General features: G+C 40.4%; 1 protein-coding gene across 1 annotated transcript in view; it reads left to right on the top strand.

Moving 5' to 3' along the window:
• Positions 1-1067: 1067 nt before the first annotated feature.
• GPR63 (G protein-coupled receptor 63) overlaps positions 1068-16306 on the top strand; it is a 28576-nt gene continuing 13337 nt past the window's right edge. The window contains exon 1 of the mRNA XM_088053644.1: positions 1068-1355. The gene's annotated coding sequence lies outside the window, so the exon portion shown is untranslated. The remainder of the gene's footprint in view (positions 1356-16306) is intronic.

The raw sequence follows: 16306 nt of genomic DNA on the forward strand, positions 1-16306 counted from the left end.
ATCAAGAGTTGAACTCCTCAAAAATCAAAGCAGTATCAGTGGTTTGATTAGATGTAGCTTCTAGCATTCTGCTGGCATCCCATCAGCTGTGTGCTTAAGAGATCCATTTGGGAGAACGAGAAGCTTTCTTATTCTCTTCTTTAATGGTCTGAGTTCACTTTGTGCAGTCGTGATCTGATGTAGAGAGAGAGATGTGTTTAGTGGCAATCAGGTAAATGCACTTTGAATAGGGATTGTGAAAGACTCTTCCTTCAGACACCAAGCTCTGTAAGAGAATATAGTTTTAGTATCAATTTACATCCTTTCATAGCCATTTAATATGATATAGTGAGTTTTGGCATATGGCCTTACTCTTCTCAGAAAAAGTAGTCACCGTATCCCAGTTTGGAAGTGATATGGCTGCCAATGCCACATACTATGCAACATCAGCATTGCAACTACATCCTATTTGGAATATCCTCCTTATCAAGTTAGCTGCGTGGGCAATGAGGAGACATAACGGTTTGTCTTAGTCCTTAAAAATCAGCTGGAACAACTCTGTATAATAAAGTGACGCTTAGAGATACATTACTTTTCCTTTTATGTACACCAGGACTGCAGTACCACCAAGCGCATACCGTATTTATGTCTCTGCCTGGCAGGAGGCTTGGTGCTCCTTCGCATTTGTTAATCCTGCTCCTCAGCATCTTTTACCTGGATTTCTAAGGAGACGCCTCCAACTTTATAGGAACAGCCTGCTCGGCGCTGGGAAGTGAGAAAGGACACGGGAGGGTTGCGGCTCTGCTGAGCCCAGTTCGCACCGCCCGCGGGAGCGGGGCACGGGGGTGGCGCGGCCGCTCCGCCGGAAAGCGCCCACGGCCACCGGGGGCGGCGGGTGCCGCTCGGCCGGAGCGTGCGCGCGCCCCCGGGAGGCGGAGCCGCGGCGCGGGCGGGGCTCGGCGGCTCTGCGGCGGCGGCAGCGGGCGGGACGGGCGGCGCGGGGCGCGCTGCCGGCGGGCGGGACGGACGGAGGGAAGGGAGGGAGGGAGGGAAGGAGGGAGGCGCTGGCTCGCCTGCCTGGTCTTCGGTCCGCCGGTTCCGCGGCGCTGCCCGGGCAGCAGAGCTGCCGCCGAAGCAAATGGGGAGGCGGCACTGAGCGGGCTGCCCTCCGCGGGAGTCGGCATCCGAGGGCAGCGGCGCGGCGAGCGAGCAATGCCCCTCACTTCTCTGCTTGCGCTGCCCTTCCTCCTCCCGCTCCCGGCTCTGAAGCTTTTGTTTTCCCCGACCGCTGTGATGGCAGGAAACTTCCCGGAGGGATGGGCTCAGGCCGGGCTTGTGCTGCGCCGGGCTCCGCAGGGCTCCGGCCACACCGTGAGGTGAGGCGAGGCGAGCGGCGGTGTCGCGCCGCGGCCACGGCAGCTGGGACCGGCTGCTGCTCTGCCCGGCCGAGGGGCGGCGGGACGGGCGGCGGGAGCGGGGAGAGAGTTGCCCTGGGGACCCACGGCTGTGCCGCTTCCCCCGGCTGCGGTCTCACCGTCGGGAAGGCGTTCTAGCCCCGGGCATCCGTGCCCGTGGTCCAGGACTGCTTGGGGATCGGCGCCCCGAGGAGGCTGCGTGGGCACCGGGGGCCGGGCGCCTCTTCTCCCGGCGGGGCCGCCGGAACCGTCGGCTGGCAGTGGGGGCGGGAGCGCTGCCGGAGCCGGGTGGGCGCGCTCGGCCGCGTCTCGGGGCCCGTGGAGCCGCCTGTGGGGGCTTCGTCCTCCTCCGGCAGCGGTGGGGCCGGGTGCGGGGGCGGCGGGCGGGGGCCGCGCTTCCGGCCGGGGTTCCGTCCCGGGAGCTGGCCTGGCTCCCACCAGCTCCTGGGACACTGCTTAGAGAGGCACGGGGGAGCTCTCTGCTCGCTGTCACCTGCTCGTCAGGCTGCTGCTGCTTCTGCTCTACTCTCGAACCTGTCGGTGTAGGTGCCGTGTGTGCGTGCCGCTCCTGGAAAAAACAAATAGAAACATCTCGCTTGGTTTTGATGGTTTTTAATCTACTTAAAAGAGTATGTAATTTTTGTTTGCGTGTGCCGCATGGTTTTCCAAGCTTGTTTTGTAAAAGTCAAATGATACGCTGCAGCCTAGTGTATGTATATGTGTATATATATATAACAATGCATATGATAAAGTTTTTCTTGTAAATGAACAAAAACATTTTTCCAAGGAAACAGTTCATTTGCAGAAAGATACAGGTAACATAGGAATTTTTAATGACCAGAGCTAGGCAAAGTGGAAAAGTGAGACCCGTGCCCAAGAAGGTTGTTAAACAAAATTGTTTGTCCTTACTGAAATGGATAATGAATGCTTAAGCAGTGGCAAATGGGTTTTGCATATTGCATTTTCTGTGGGACATATTGCACGTTCTAACATTAGAGCAAAGGCATCAGATTATGAAAAGGTCAGTTTTAAATAGACCATTTCAAGTTAACTGAAAATATAAAGAAATGTCAAAGAGATTTGTTTAACGATTAGTTACACAGAATAGCTGTGTATTTTCAGTTGTCAAATATGGGGTTTTTTGTTCTTTTTGCGCAGTTATCTATTGTGAAAATGTATTTGCCTATGTTGCTGTAGCTCCAGCATAATAATATAGACCCACTAGTATTACATTCTTGGTCTACGGAAGTAAATTTGGTAATGACTAGTAATTAGAAGAAGAATAATTTCTAAGTAACTTCCCTTTGAAATATCTACTGCCAAAAGATCAGCACTCTAAAGTATGTTCTCTTAGCTGTTCTACCTTTCTTTTTTATTAGAGAGTAGCCGTCCTGTAAGAATGTATCCTAAATGTATAAAACTTTTTTTTTTTTCAAGTGAGAAAATAAATGAGACTCAGGAAATTAGTAGTTCATATGCAGTGTCTGCCTACTCAGAGGAAACAGAAAGAAGGCATGATGAACTCTACGAGTTTTTAATTTTCTTCTTGTGTGCTACAATGCGTAGGTGACTTTTGTCAGGTGCTGCTGATCAGGCATTGCTTGTGTGCTTCATCATTGCATTTGCCACTTTGATTCCTCTAGGCATAATAAGAGATAAAGCTTGGAGAGGCTATGATCACTTCTCTGTAGTTAATGAAATGCACCCAAGACCATTTTCTGGTTCTGAAGCTAAGTGCTGTGGGTTAGCCCTTGTCAATGCTGTTTAACTCTCTTGCCTTCCAGAACAGGAAATTTGCATGGGAGACCTGTAGCTGGCTTATGTTACGAGGATGCTGTGCTGGTGTGTGGCAGCTCAGCAGTCTGTGTGACAGTGAATTCCATTTCCAGGGAATGATTCCTGGCATTGCTTGGTTTACTGGTGTGGACATGGTCTATCTGTAACGTAGTCTATCTGCAGGTAGCCTCCCTTAACTCTGTACTCAATTGTAGTGATCTAATTTCCCTGCATTTAAGATCTCTGGCACTATAAAATGCTGCTTTTCATAGTCATCTGCTTAGAAGTGCCAGGGCTGCTTTCTTCCTTTTTTCTCTGCTTGTGCATGTGTGTGAAGAGGGAGTAGGTGAAGGTTTGGTGGTTTTCTCACTTGTCCATAAGGGAGAGCTGACGAGGACCAGGAAGAGGCTTATGTGACTTGTTCTGGTTGTCTGGGAATGTGCTCCCAAGGGCAGTGCATGTCCTTAAGCAGTCCTGATGGCTAGATGTGAAGGTCCGTGGCCTGCAGTCAGGTGGACTTCCATAATTATTTTGTTACAAGTAGCAAGTTGGACAGAGCAAGTTGTTTTGATTTTTTTAATGCTTCAAAGGATGTCAGACTTAGTTGTTAAAAATAAGGTGAGGCAAGAGGAAGTATAACTATCATCTAAGAAATCCTACTTGTATCCAGAAGTAGAGTTTCAGGTAGAAAATTGTCAGGTTTTGCTGCCTCTCATAGACATATAAAATACTTTAATAGAATGGTGTACTTTTTATCTCTATAATTTGCTGGCAATTTTTATTTTGCTAACCTAGCTAGTAGCACAGTTTGAACTTGAATAGGAAAGTTGTTTAACCATCTCATTTCCAGCTGAGGATAATACCTAGACACTAGCGTAAATCTGAAGTATATGATGGGACCGGGTTAATGCTCTAAAGTGCTTTCCCAAACAGGCAGCTTGGCCTGTGTAAAAGCAAATTTGGTTTTACCAGACCAAAAGTCTGGTTTGGTAAGGTGGATTTACACTTAAACATGTGTTGGAGGTATCTGAGGAGTCCCTTTGGTTTGAATGGCACTTTAAGAAATCTCTTGCATAGCTGTAACCTAATTTACCTCAATCTAGATGTTTATTATACACAAGCTGTGTTTAAAAGAATATTATTGAGACCACATATGCGCAGAAGAGTTTGGAAATTTAAAGCTTTGAAGTAATGATGATGTGGCCGGTGGGAACTGTGCCTTATATTATCTAAGACCCAATTTTTTTTCAGAACGCTTTGCATCTCGAATAAGACAACCAAAATTAGTGACTGGTTATGACTTTTGCATCTCTCCTGGATTTTCTCCTCCTTGTAGTTCCTAAAGCAAGGCTTGAATCATGTTGATTAAATGTGACATAGTGACGTACAATAATTGTAGAGAAAGTAAGGTTTTGAACACTTGTTCATCTTGGTAAGCAGTGCACCTTCTGAAAGAAGATGGATTCTGTGTGGATAAGTAGTATTTAGTCACATAGTTAAAGCCTATGTCAAAGGGTTTAATTGAAGTCACAGGGTTTAACTGCTACTTTTCAAGTCTTCAGAACTTGACTTTCAAACCTTAATTTTATTTAACATAGTTTTTGGGCATGTAATTTTTTCAGTGATTTTTTTTTTTTTTACGCCTAAAAGAAATAGAAGCAAAAGGTGTATTTTTTTCTGGGATATTTTTTATCATTTCTGATGTCGTTAGCCGAGTGAAAACCTCTAAATGCCAGCTTAGGCTGTAACTTCCTAAAATGTAATAGTAGGTCATGATCCATCGGTGGTTTGACAATAAAGAGAGATAGCACCTTTATATATCGGATATGAAATAACCCCCATTACCTCCTATTTTTTATGTAGCACAATATAACTGACTTGAAGCGTTGATGCACAGTTCTCATTCTGTTTGCCGCAGGGTGATGCTGTCTGGTGACTTTACTGTTGTTTTCCCTGCAATATTTTACTTACCTGTTTCTTCCTGCTGCTTTCTACATTTTCCTGCCAAATCCTTTTCTTGGTTGATTTAATAAATAATTTGTAGTTGTTAGTCACTTCATTTGGCCAGTGTGGCTATTTTGTCCTAATCTAGTGTGCAGCCCTATGGTTGCATGGATCAGGTCAGCTGGCCAACCAGATCAGGTCTAAAAAGCGAAGGGGAAACTGGCTTTCAGATCCAATGCTTGGATTTTTCAGGCTGTAGTGAAGAAATAATTGCTGTTCTAACCTGGGTGAACTGAGGCTGGGACACAGAATGACAGAATAACTTGAGATTGGAAGAGACCTCCGGAGGTCATGTAGGCCACTGCTCTGCTCAGAGCTGAGTCAGGTTGAAAGTTAGATGAAGTTGCTCAGGGTCATGTCCACTTGAGTTTTTAATATCACAAAGGATGGAAATTACACAGTATGTGTGAGTAACCTGTTCCAGTGTTTGACCATTGTCACTATGAATTTTTTTCCCTAAGGCCTATTTCAAGTTACCATTCTGTAGCTTGTGTCAATTTTCCTGGTCCTTTCCTGAAGAAAGGAAGAATTCCTTCCTTCAAGAAGAATGAGGTTCTTGTGCTCTTAAAAGCAGCAGATATTTTTCTAATATTTTTCTAATGCTTAATAGGACTTTCTGTTAAAAATATAGATAACTTTTGCCAAGTACATAAAAACCAATTCTTTTCCAGCCATGGTTGCACACCTTATTCAGTAGCAGGCTGGACAAATCAGTTGGATTACTTTTTTGTTTATGGAGGAAAAATAAAAGTCTTTTGCTAGCCTTTCTTTTTGAGACAGATGTTTGAATTTTCTCCTTTCTCACACATGATCATTCATTGTATTTTCCATCAGGTGACTGCCTCATTGTGTGTGGTGAATAGATGCTGATGGTTTAGGAGGTAAATCTAAGTCTTCAAGCTGGGCTTATGAAAGCCAGCTATGTCATCCTGTAATTTTTTTTTCCCCACCTTGTTAGGTGTATGGACCCCCTGCATGGGAAATTTGAACCCACTGACTACAGGCTACTTTTGAGGGCTCTGTTAGAAATTATGTGCAGAGTACTACACTCACATTGAGGTAGTCTCAGCTCACCTTCCAGGCACTGTCAGTGGGGAGAAAAATAAGCCTGTTCAGAAAGTAGTTTTATTCTGCCTATGGCTGTATTATTTGCTCAGTGTCTCTCTGCTTTGTATCATTACAGTCTCAATGGATCTTAGCATTTCTATCCAGCTTTCAGTCCAGCTACATTTAGGCAAGGTCAATCCTTAGTGAGCACCTTTCCATTCCTTTATTTTCTTGTCATTGTTCAGTATATGATCACATGTCTTATTTGCAGCCTATTCTGAATGCTTAATAATTAACTTCAGTGTGTATTTCTTTTGTGCTGATGTTCATGTCTGTATCTCAGTTCTTCAGGAAAAGTTAAATTATCTTCATTACCCTACTGTCTTGTGCAAGTTATCCTCCCTTTTAAAAAGGCAAAAAAGTGATGGGGTGAGGGCAGAAAATTTCACAAACAAGAGGTGTTCAGTTTTGATTGCTGTGAGCACAAGAGAAAAACCATGCAACAAAGCAGAGAAAAAAGTGTGTATTTCTAATGCAAATCGTGAAATAATAATCCTGTCTTTCTAAAGCTGTCTTGGAACTTCAAAACCTGATACTACTTAGAAGTGGTTATTGCTGCTAGTTTTCCACATCAGTAGTGTAATTCGTAAAATAATCCCTTTCAAAGGATTGTACAAGGTTCATTTTCTATAATGATAGAAAGAGACTGATACCTTGTGAAAAATAGAGATGACTTTTTTTGTCAAAGACTTGAAATGTAATTTGGAAACACATTATAAATCTTAAGTCCTTATTTTCAGTAAATAATACTTCAACAAGCCTTTTATTGCTTGATTTTGATTTTGACTCTTCTGTCAGTTGTCACTTCTGAATTTTCTCTAGACCATTTTCTTGAATCTTACATGGGACTTGTGAGTGTGTTTAAAAGTATTGAACAGAATATACATGTATTTTGACAACTAACTGTATATGCAAATGCTTTTGCATATATAAATTCCAAAGTGCAGATAATGATTTAAAGTTCATATCCAGATTTCCTGTGCTTCATCCTATTACCAAAATGGCTTTAAGAACCAAGGTAAATCTTCGAACAAAAATCTAAACTTCCCACATCTAGCCAAAGACACGTTATGAAACTTAGAAGAAATGTGTGTTCTATATTTGTACTTTCATTCTCTTAACAATGCACACATGCCCACTAGTACCCCGGACCTTCATATGTTTGAGTACTCTGGGAAAATCATGTGGCCTGGAAAGGAACTACCTTTTTATTTTTGAAGCAAAATCAGCTGAATTGCAGTGAGGCCTCCCACCACATGCCTTATTTCTGGTTTGAAGGGTTGTGAGTTGGTAGAGCTGAGAAAAGCTAATTCTATCCTTTACATGACTGAATTCATTCAGCATGTCTGCTCTAGTTCCAAGTGTGTCACTTATGATAAGGAGGTGACATTTGAAAGAAATTTGGCAATATTTAATAATGACTCATAAAGGTATATTGAGAGAATTTATAACAGGGAGAAGTTGTACTATGCATTACCTATACTGGGGCATCTGCCATCAGAAATTGCCATTGCATTTATTATGCCGATAGGGATGGGGTTGAGTGCATTTGCTGACTGAAGTTAGGAGTGTTTTCTCTCCCCATTCCCTTCATTTTGATAAGAAGGCAATTTCCAAATGCATTCATCTTTTCTGGAGATATCAAATCAAAGCATGAAATCTCAGGTAATAGCACTTACGCTGTTAAACTGTTAGATCCAAATGAACTGGATTAAGTGTATGTTTTCAAGGCTGCCACAAATTATAGACTTGAGAAAGCATCTTCATGGTACACTGCCAATATGGTGATATACTTCAAGCTATTATCAGCAAGGCTGAAAATAAAATAGCCCTGTAATATTCTTTCTGGTTTTTTGCACTGTTTGCAAAGTCTATCTCTCCTCGTGGGATATGTAGCTATTTGAATAAATAATCAGATTCTTTGTTTCTTGATGCCAGTATAAATGAGTGTGATTAGGCATTGGGTCAGAGACTAATCAATCGCTTTTGTGGTCCTGCAAGATTTCACACTTCTGAAATGATGAGAAAGATGGGTTATCTTAATTCTGTTACAGTGTTCGTGGCATCCTTGCAAGCTACAGAGCACCCTGAGGATCCCAGCATCTTAACTCCAGGAAGGCGGGCCCTGGTGAATCACTCTTTTGGGAGGCTGGTGTCAGCTGTTGACAGGGCAATTTCTGTAGTTTGCTGAAACTACAGAATTGCAGAATGTAGCTATTAAGTATTATGTTGCTCTTACATGGAAGCATGAGTCAGATTTCAGGCAGACATATGCAGACCATTATAGGTACCCAGAGGTGTTCATACTTCAGTACTGTTACAAAACAAGAGAAATAAATAGGTACGTGACATGATTTAGGTGAATTCACTTTCCAGAAATGCGTGTTCTGTCTGACTGCTGAGTAAGCTTGTGTGCTTACCTCAAAGCTGTGTTGAAATTAGGTGAGATTAGTCTCAGCCCTAGTAGGAAGAAAAGGAGGAGGGGGGATGATGTGTGTAAAACCAGATGCTGGTATGGAAACAGACTTCCATGAGGTCTGAGGTTGGTGCTTCATATTGATGAGCACTTGCCAGTTTTGGCAGACATTGCCAAAAGGCCTATCGGGTTCAATGCTCAACCTGCACAAATCTCTCTTCATTGCTATCAGCAGGTCAGGCAATGTGGACTTGCGTGCCACCACTGTACAGCCGAGTCACGCAAAGTTTTACGGAACTGAAATGGTTCACTGCATGCCAGAGGTAGTCTGTGGATTAAAGACTGGCTTGCTGTTGATGAGTCTTTGAGATATAGGCAGTGCTGGTTCTATTCTGCATAACTAGATGTGTAGAATATCCTTTGCAAAATTTAAGTTGCCAAATTCATGCAAAATGGTGTATTTTTAAGATACATTCTTTGATTTTAAGTTGTATCCATTCATTCTGGTTATAGAAGTCTGATGTTATCCAGTTTTGGGAAATTGCTAGTTACCCTCCAATTCTTCACTTGGATTTCCTGAATATTTTGAACCTGTTACTTTTGCAGTAATGTTTAAAGTTGTGGACTAGATTTTTAGTTTTGTTTGTATAGATGATGTTTATAGTTTTAGATGCAAAAAGTTGAAGAGTAAGTACTTTTAAGACAAGTCGCTCTACTTTGTAGTGTGATCAACTGTCATCAGGGCTTTTTTGGCTGCCATTAATGGCATTACATCCTAGGTCTTAAAATTACTTCTCTTTGAAAAGTCTTAAGAGAACTGATTAACCAGGTGCAGTTCTGAAAGCCTCTTCAGCTGGACATGGTGAAACAAAGATGAAACATTTTCATTTCTGAAACTCTTGGTGGAAGATGCTCTCAGTATGGGAACCAGCTTTTCAAACTAGAGCAGTGAGAATTTGCATGTGTGTTTTAAGGACACTATTGCCTTTTCAGATTCATTTATATGCTCAGTAATCACGATGGCTGTTTAAAATATAAATGGTTTTGAGCCTATTTCCGGTGTACAGGAGGATATGGTTTGAGAATTTAGTTTTCTGCAGACAGATGGATTACAGTGTTGCTAAGGAAACAGACTATAAATGAAGTGGCAACTGGGTGTCCCTAGAATATCAGACTGCTTGAAGCTGGTATTTTAAACTCATTTAGGTGGGTAGCTAGATGATGTGATGAGAAGCTAATTTCCTGTATTTTATGGTTTGTTAACTTTCATTGCTTTATTAGTATTTACAAAAGGTACCTTAACTTCCCACTCAAAACTACCTGGATCACTGAACAAAAAATGGCTATGGAAATTAGAAAATGGACAGAAGCTGTACAGTGAAACAGGTTCTAAAATCGTCATTCAAACTACTGACCGGTAGGTATCTAACAGTGTATAAAGACCTGGCAGCAGTATGGTCTGACTGAAAAACTGATATGAGGAAGTGAGCCGAGTTGCTTCAGAGTACTTGAGAAAGAACAGAGCTTCTACAGACCTGATGAAGTTACAGGTTTTGAACTTTGTGTATAAACATCCATATTGTAGCTATTTGATAATATGTACATGAAGTTGCTCAGAGCAAGGGAATTGAATTGTGCTTTTGATACTTGCTCTGCCCAAGAAGATACCTGGCTCTTCTTTTCTAGTGCTTTTGCTGAAAATGTATCAGGTTTCCAGGCCAGGGTTAATGACTGATAGAGCAGAGGTGGTGTTTTTGTTTTTTTTTTTCCTTACCAGTGAAAACGGCAAGCATCGTACCTGAGCCATTCTAGCTAAGCATGCAGCTAATAGTGATAAAAACTTAAGTTGAACCTGCAGGATAGATAGCAACCTCTCCTGGTGATAAGATGGTCTGGGAGGAGGATGGGTGATGGTTCAGTGTATGGAGCTTCAGAAACTTGCCTTAGCTACTTCTTTAACCCAAAGGTCTGGAGAGCTCTTGGTAAGACTGAAAATGGTAAGAACTTGCCAAGCAAAGATAGTTTGCAAGCTAAATATGAAGTGGAAGGCTAAGGAAGGTTTTCAAGTATGTACAGGTGGTTGGTAGAATTTCCATTCTATGTGTTGTAAATTGAGATTAAACTGTTCCCAGTAAAACATGTTCTGGACAATGTGTCATTGTTCCAGCAGTGTTAAACCTTCTCAACATGCAGTGTTTCAACTATTATTTAGAGTAAGTACATTTGAGAAAACTGTTTCTGGTCTTTTCTGCCAGGTAGACAACAGAGGTCTTTGTGAAGATGGCATTAAGGCATTATAAAAAATTATAATTTTTCCCTCCATGACTGTCAAAACATGGCTTTTCCTCTATAATCACTCCTTTGTTGAGGGGCTTTGGAACTGAGGAAGTTTAATTGTCCTAGTGGCTGGGTGCTCCTGATACCTCGAATCTTTCCTATAAGTCACTCTCTGTGTGCTGATTGTATGGTGGAAGGAGCAGTAGGACCCATGAGAAAGTTGTCGATAAAGAGATTTTTTCTTTTTTCCTCCTGAGTTGAAAATACAGGAGAAGCATCACTTCTGATTTTGTGTGTTGGTTTTTGATGTCTTATTCTGAATAATGCTAATTTCAGCAGTATCATTGCGGTCTATAAAGAGATTTATGGAGATCATAGAGGCAAGGGTTTAATTTTCTGATTTCATGGCAGATGTCATTGCACTTGTTTTCCTATAAATCATGCCCATAACTTTGAGTTGTTTCTAACTTTGGTGTGTTTCAGTGTTTTAGAAGGTTGATATGAATCTCTTGGTCTGAATTTTTCAGCTATTACGAGTAGTTGTAATTGAATTAGAAGTTTTATGTTACACTTACGCTGTTTAGAGTTATTCTGGGTGCAGGATGATAAATTCCATACAGTATTTTCTCAGGTTCAATTTCATGTCTAAGTAGAGACTGAATAATCTCCATAACTGAAGAAACACTGCAAAATTCATTAGCTGAGCATACTTAAACAGCCTTTGGTTGAGTAGGGAAATGTATCTTGAGCTACCAAGGTGGAAGACAACAGGAAATAATGGATTACACCTTTCTGGTAAGGTAATACTTTTCTTTGTAGGTTTGAGGGATGTTTTTATTTTTCAGTGGATTTTTTTGGTTGGTTGGTTTGTTCTTTTTGGGGATGTTTTTTCAGTTTTTTATTTTTTAATTCCTCTACTTTTTAAAAATAGTGTGAAAATCCCTAACTTATTACTGAAGGAGCTTTTCCATAGAAAGAAACCTTTCCTAATTTTGCAGGTTGTGAACTCAGAACTGCTGTAACTATCTATGGAAGGCATTTGATTTGGTCTTCTGTTTGCTTAAAAGGTCCAAAGTAGCACAGAACAAATGAGCAGTACAAAATCCCTTCAATTAACTGTTAATTTATTTGTAAGAAGTAATAATAAGGTACTTTAAAAAATGGTTCCTAAAAAGGATTTGAATTCTTCAGTTGATGCACATATTTGTTTCCTTTGCATTTTTATAATTAAAAAAAAACCAAAAAAATTGAAGTACTGATCTCTAGTATTACATGAAAGAAAAGTGTACTTTTAAAATCATCAGACTAGCTCATTTAAATGTTTTTGGCTTGCAAATGTTAATTGATTTTTTTTTTTCCTCTTTGGGATGCATACTACAAGCCCTGCTTGTTGGATCTGTACAGAAGTTGTTAGTGCCTGTATTGCATAGGGTCTGAATGTCTGTAATACGTCATCTCACCGTAATAGTTGCTGTCTTTAAAGTTTTATTCCAGTTGTCTGACATGACCCAAAAATAATTCTGAAGCTATCAAATTAATTAGATGACACAGGTAACTATCAATAATTTGATAGTTTGTTCATTCCCTGTTTCTGTATTAGGAAAAATAAATTACTATTGTAACACGTAGCTTATCTTTAATAGACTAATTTAGACTAAAAGCAAAGTATAAGGTAAATCTGGGGGAAAAAAAAATCAAAGGAACCTTATAACTGATGATTATTTTGTATTAAGCATTTTAGGTTTGTCTTTGGTTGAATAGAGATAATAATAAGTATTGGAAATAAATGCGCATGTGGACATGTGTGTATATGTATGAGAAGAAAGGTTATAATATAAATAGGCATATAAAATAAATCTTTGCTTAGTTCTCAGATAAATATTACCATTGCAGCCTTTGAGCACTCTCAGAGCAGGATGCTGTGAAAGGTAGTCACCTCATTTAACTTCCTACCAGCACCTCTTCCATGTGAATAAATGCCAAGAAGTGAAATCTGTAACACCTGTATTGCAGCAGCATGACTCCTGGGCAGGCACAGAACTTGGCTCTAGCATAACCTGAATCCCTGAGGGAAAAGCAGGAGCAGGGCTGATCACTTTGCTCTGGGAGCTAAATCAAATCCCAGGGACTTGTGGGCAGCACATTGTGTGTAGAGTGTACACATCTGGTCATTCTAATCACTTTTTCATTAACATCCCTACATCTTTTTATAGAGAGATGAATTTTTGTTAAAATAAATTTTGTTTCAAGAAACAGGTATATTTCTGTGGGAGACAGCTTAAATTCCACCAGTGTAGAGTGCCGCTGCTGGCATTACTGTTTTTATAAGCTGAATTTTATAAGCCTTCACAAAAGAAGACAGTGTGCTAACAGCTGTTGTCCAAACTACTGACAAAAAATTCATCTTCCCCTGTTTTTAGCAGAAGGCAATGCAATAGTGTATGTTGTATGTGGGCACAACAGAGTAAGTAAGAATGATGTAATGCAAGGAGCCTTTAGATATTTACATTAATGTATATGAAGGTGGAAAATTTTCACAGAGCTCAGTCTTTCATTCAGAGAATAGAGTGGAGAAGTTTTTGTAGTTGAAGTGCCAAAATAGCCTTAGGACAACTCTCTTAAAGCTTTCTGACTTGAAGCAGACTTTTTTCCTTCCTTGTTATCTTCTAATGGACAGACTCTTTTGTGAAGCAAGCTTTTGGTATTTCACTTTATTGTTGCCTGTGGATTGACTTTATATCCCAAGAAAATATTAGGAAAAATTGATAAAATATGGCTAGAGACCAGGCATGAGGAGATGTAGAGAATTGTCAGTAAAGTACGTAACAAAGCTACAGCTCATTTGAAAAGCAATTCCATAATATTTCTGATCTTCTCTAGGCTCCTGCTAAGTCTTTAATGTAATCTGAATACTTGTGGGAAACGCCTTTAATTATGTTTAAGATCTTTGTGATTTTAGTTCCACTATTTCAGTTCTTTGGAAGCGACAGCTACAGGTTTGGGGAATCAAAGTAAGATGCAAATTTTTCTATGATCATCAGTAAGTTTTTGCACCATTCTTGCTTGTGGCACAGGACCGACTGCCTTTAATTAAAATACTTCTTAGTATGTGGAAGCTAAATCAATGTCTTAAGCCTTGATCTGTGTTCCCCAGCATCTCTCAGCTTCAGGCCAGAAATGTGAAGCTTTTAAATTTGCTGGCCAGGGTCTGCTTTAGTCCGGTTTATTCCTTTTGCTTTGGGACTGGGGAGCTGGGCTCAGGAATGAGTGAATGAAGGAGGAAAAAGTCAGGACTGCCCTTTAAGTAACTCTGCTAGGTGTAAATACTGATATCATCAAGGTTGTAATTCCAAAAGTAGATCTCTTCACAGGGTCAGGAATCCTTGCACTCAAATTTCATGAAGGGTTACAAAGCTTTTCCCTTCTGTTCTTAGAAAAAAGTCTGACTAATCATTTATAATGGAGTAGAAAAAATGGAATTTCATTATGAAACAGAGTTAACCCCTAAGTGTCAACAGAAAACTACCCAATGCAATCTTGCCCAGCAAGCTCTGCAAGGTACTCCAATTTAATAAAATTTTCCAGATTTATTCTGAAAAAGTACTTCTGTTTTTTTCCTTCTTGGACTCTTGAAGTGAAGGAATTTCCTAGTTCATTGTGATGTTTCTTTCAGATGCTTATGATTTTAAAGATACTCTTATGTTAGTGAGAGTTGGAAATATTTTCTATAATCATGTAAGTAGAGATTGGAAATGGCTCTTGTGTCAGAGGATGCGCTTGTCTGGTGGGAAGATCTTACAGGTTATTGAGGTATTTAATCTTGTCCAGGCTCCTGGTAGTTTTCTACCTCCTTGCAAACCTATTCACTTCTTTGACACTTGAGAAAGCAGAAGAGGGAAGATTACCTGTTTATATTACCTCACTAAAGAGGGAGCAAACCAAATTGAGAAAGTCTACAATAATCCAGTGGCTACTTTTTATTTCTTTTATACATAGGTATGCCTGAGAACTGTTTTCCTTCCCTCTTTGTTCTGTGGAATAAATGCAAAGACCAAATTTTTGTGCTCATGGAAAACAGTTTGTATTAATAGATTATCAGAAAAACCTTTCAGACACCGGCTTCCCTTGTGGCTAGATAATGTGTTGTGCAAAAGGCAGATGTCTCAGCAGACTCCAGTCCGGCAAATCAAGCCATATGTTTTGAGTGTTTGAAGTCCGTGTTGAGTTGGCTGCAGGTATAGAAACTCAGCACTGAATGATTGGAGGGGTCAGTACATTATGGGTGGTCTTAGAGCACAGCTTGTTGTTACTGCTTCCCTTGCTTAAGGCCATTGTAAACTCATTGGTTGGTTTGCCCTTCAGCCCCTGTGTGCATCATTTATTTAGAAAACTGTTCCTGAAGGATCCTGGTATCTTTTGTTCCAGTGTGGAGGTGACTTAGAGATGTTCCTAAAGCTTATTCTTGCGGAAATTAAAAGTTATGTAGCCTTTCAAAAACATGCATGTAAAGTGTCTCATATATTTGTCCTCTTGATTGATACATATATGTATATACGACAACAATATTTATAAATTAATTAGGTCACTTAAAACTGTTAGTGTGACATAAACTCAATTTTCAAGGCTCACTGAAATTGTATGCCTTCCTTCTAAGAGTATAAGGGGAAGCTACCTTGAAAATTTGCTTTCTCAGTTAAGAACTGATGATACCTGATGATAACTGATTGTGTCATGAACTCATGGTAGAATATGCAGCTTTTTAGCTGTGTTAGGTCCAGTTTGCAGAAATGATTTTATTTGAGGTATATTAGTAGTGTAATGATGATTGATTGGTGCAAGCACATGTAAAGGAAGTGCTGAGATCCTGCATTGAAACTTTAATGATTTATTCTTCCTCTCTAGACCTGTTTTCTTGTCCTTTGTTTTTCCAATGCTGTTATCTTTACTGTTTGGGGAGAAATTATTTATCTTCTTTATGATGCTCGGAGTAGATTTAAATGTCATTGTTTTGAATGTCTTTAGGGATATAAATATCAGGATGAAGGGTAAGAATTAATTTTAATAGATCCAGTAAGACTTACGGCAGCTGGCTGCTGTGTGCTTGTTTACAAGTGAAATAAGGATAGCTGAATGAGACCTGAAACCATGTGATATTCCAGCCCTGACAGACACTAGTATGAAATGGTGAGATTCTTATGATCCATAGGTGACATAGCTGAGGATCTCTTGGTTTGATGAAACTTTGATGCCTTAGTCCTTTCTGAAAAGGGGGCATCCACTCTGCCTTCTGTCAGGACACACAGCATATTCTACTTCTCCCAGTAAAAATAAA

Source organism: Pseudopodoces humilis, chromosome 3 (assembly GCF_049639895.1).
Source record: "Pseudopodoces humilis isolate 2021_Gansu_Grassland_sample_001 chromosome 3, ASM4963989v1, whole genome shotgun sequence".
In the NCBI taxonomy this organism is placed as follows: Eukaryota; Metazoa; Chordata; class Aves; order Passeriformes; family Paridae; genus Pseudopodoces; species Pseudopodoces humilis.